This window comes from Austrofundulus limnaeus, unplaced genomic scaffold, assembly GCF_001266775.1.
Source record: "Austrofundulus limnaeus strain Quisiro unplaced genomic scaffold, Austrofundulus_limnaeus-1.0 Scaffold386, whole genome shotgun sequence".
Classification (NCBI taxonomy): domain Eukaryota; kingdom Metazoa; phylum Chordata; class Actinopteri; order Cyprinodontiformes; family Rivulidae; genus Austrofundulus; species Austrofundulus limnaeus.
In genome coordinates this window covers 609,775-611,585 of record NW_013952788.1, presented here as the reverse complement: position 1 = coordinate 611,585, position 1,811 = coordinate 609,775, and the positions used below count along the sequence as shown (strand labels likewise).

Sequence of the window (1,811 nt, the reverse complement as noted above, 5' to 3'; positions counted from 1 at the left end):
GTACAGACCCTCCTCCTGCTCCTCCTCCTCCTCCTCCTCCTCCTCCTCCTCATCAGTCCCTCCTTTGAGTTACTTTAACATCTTTTTCCAGTTCTTCCAAAATAAAAGTAAAGAAATGATGTTGGGTAGATTCAGGAAAGTGAAAAGAAAAACTTTTATGTTGAAACAGAGAAAATCTTCAGATGTTTTGATCTCATAAACATCTTGATAAATGCAGTTAATGCTCGTTGTTTAATAAGCTAACACACATATGGCCCAGCTCTCTGCTTGAACTCTTTAATCTTTCTGATAAACAGGTTGTATTTTTACCAGCTTTACTCTGAAATCGGTGCAGTTTGGGGAGCGCAGTGTGCACATTAACAGCCTTCATTAGACGTGAAATAAGAAGCATATTTTTGCAGCAGRTTGTTTTTCTGACAGAAGCTGATTCATGTCGCAGCAGCCTGATATAAAAGGCTGATTTCTGCTTCTCTCTGGGGAGCGGACTGTAAATACTAATGTTAGCAAATCCACTGAACGTGATGTCTGTTTGTAAACGGGTCCTGGTGCTTCTTCAGCTTTTAACTCTGCTAAATCAGAATTAGCATCATGTTGTTAAAGTCTTGTGTTAGTCTTTTGTGTTTGTCACGTGTATAAATTAATGAGATGCTTCTGTTGCCTGTTTGTGTAACTTCAGCTCCTTGAAAAATAATAAAAATGTTCTCCTCCTGTCTGGTCTTCAGAAGTCTGGATTCTAAAATAATCTGACACAAACTGGAAATAAGGTCATAAAATCACTTGATTTAGCTTTAGTGAGATGTTTTTTTTTTCTTGTAATCTTTTAAAAAGTGATCTTCTGCAATAAATATACAGTTTTTTGTTGCTCTTTGGGACACTTCATGTCTTGTTTTTGAAAAAAAAAACTGCTGAATCATAAAAAAATGTTTCAACAGTGTTTTAGGGCCACATAACGAGAATTATTTTTATTTTTACAAGATTAGTAAGTAATTTTATGAGATTATGAGAATAAAATCATAATATTATGAGATTAAAGTCGTAATATTTCAAGTTAAAGTCACAATATGACGTGTCCATTTTCTGTTCCTCATTTCCTCCTTATTTTCCTCACACCTGATGTGGACATCCAGATGTGTGTCTGTTTATAAAGTCATCCTCAATGACTCGAATCACTGTTGGATTAATGTGCTTTCATCCAAATTACAGTAGCTATGTGAAACTAAATCTGTTAACGCATCCATTAATTACAGTACAGCTTCAGTTTACAGTCGTTTACACAATTTCAAATTCCTGCTACTGAAAAATTGATGCTAATGTGCTAAAAGATTAAATATTTATAGCAATTAAAAAAAACAACTTGACAAGTTGCTCAACATTCTTCATTTTAATGCAGTGGTCATGGTATGTTTGTTGTTTAAGGGCTAGAATATTATGACTTTAATCTCATAATACCATGACTTTAATCTGAGAATATTATGACTTTAATCTCAGAATATTACGGTTTAATCTCATAATACCATGACTTTAATCTGAGAATATTATGACTTTAATCTCAGAATATTACGGTTTAATCGCATAGTATTATGACTTTAATCTCATAATTTTATGACTTTATTCTCAAAATATTATGACTTTAATCTCAGAATATTATGACTTTAATCTCATAATATTATGACTTTAATCTCAGAATATTACGGTTTAATCTCATAATACCATGACTTTAATCTGAGAATATTATGACTTTAATCTCATAATTTTATGACTTTATTCTCAAAATATTATGACTTTAATCTCAGAATACCATGACTTTAATC

General features: G+C 32.3%; 1 protein-coding gene across 1 annotated transcript in view; it reads left to right on the top strand.

Annotated features, from left to right (window-relative positions):
* bcas1 (brain enriched myelin associated protein 1) overlaps positions 1 to 710 on the top strand; it is a gene marked incomplete at its 5' end in the record, with an annotated part of 35,351 nt that extends 34,641 nt beyond the window's left edge. Inside the window, 1 exon segment of the mRNA XM_014023690.1 lies at positions 1 to 710.
* Between the last annotated feature and the right edge of the window lie 1,101 nt (positions 711 to 1,811).